Here is a 1319-nt window from a genome sequence, read left to right on the forward strand (position 1 = left end):
AGCATGTCCCACTTTGGCTCACCACCCCACCCTGTCCCCCGCCTAGGACACAGTACTAAACTTTGGTGAAAGTCCTCATGGGGAGACGGCCACACGCGGTCCTTAGCCTGGGTGTCTGCAGGGGAGCCCCAGGGGCCCAGGGGATGGCAGGACCGTCCGCAGGTGGCCCCCTGCTCCTAGGCGGCCGCTGAATGGGACGAGGTCTGGAGGAAATCATGGCGCTGGGCTATCCAAGATGGGCTTCTTTGTATGATGTATGGATTTTTAAAAGCTATTCAGAGAAGCAGGATTTTCCGTTAAAGAACCAGGAAAAAGAAATAGAGAAGGAGAATATACCACATGATGCTCTAATTCGAGGTGACAGTTCAAAGCCTCAGTCAGTGCGAGGCCCCCTGCCCAAAACAGGAGCCTGCTTTAGCCCCCCCAGTGGCTGGGGAGGGGGGCACCCATCTGAGGGCCAGGGTGACCCCCAGAGAATGGAGTATGGGCTTGATGAAACCCTCTTTTTGCAAGAGAAGCCAAGCATTGGATTCACCTGTGAAATCTCATTTTTAAGACTTGGTAATTAATATAATTTTGTTGAAAAGAAATTCAGGTGGGCCAAACACATCTGCAGGTGGACGCAGCTACCTCTCCCCAACCCCCTTGTCGGCACCAACCCTGGCACAGAGCTGTCCTGAGATGAAGAAGGCGCACGTAAGCTCCCGGTAGCACTAGCTGACTGCAAAAGACCAGAAATTGGTGTTCAAGGAGTGTGATGCATGCGGCATGTTTAGTTTGAAGAATAAGTTCTAAATTAACTGTTAATGAGGACTCTGGAAATATTAATTCCATAGATATTTCCCCAATGTCATGTTAATTTTCTTCCCTGCGAAGTCTTTTATAGACATTAGAAATCATGATAATAAAAGTGCTAAAGGGAAGGAAACGAAAGAGAGGGAGAGGCCCAGTCTGGGCTTGCGGGACGCGCAGTGGGTACGTGGCTCTCACGGCACCCACTGGGACCCGAGGGACTGCTGCAGAATTGGACTCCGAGGCCCCCATACCCTGGACTCAGGAGACGACACCCTACTAAGTGACTGGGAAGGAGCCCATTCGCTCACCAAGTTCCCACTTAGATTTCCTTTGAGCTTCTAGGTTCCAGCAAGTTTCGAAGCAGCTGGCTTGGTCCAACTCGATTTTTAATGAAACAAAGATGCATAGATTCACAGATATATACAGCAGATTGCAGAAATTTTGCTTGCTTTTAAAAAGTGGAACTTCCATCATCAACATTCCATTCTAATTAAAGAGATGTCAAGTCATAAGTATCTTAGAAA

Source organism: Tamandua tetradactyla, chromosome 18, assembly GCF_023851605.1.
Source record: "Tamandua tetradactyla isolate mTamTet1 chromosome 18, mTamTet1.pri, whole genome shotgun sequence".
Lineage (NCBI taxonomy): Eukaryota > Metazoa > Chordata > Mammalia > Pilosa > Myrmecophagidae > Tamandua > Tamandua tetradactyla.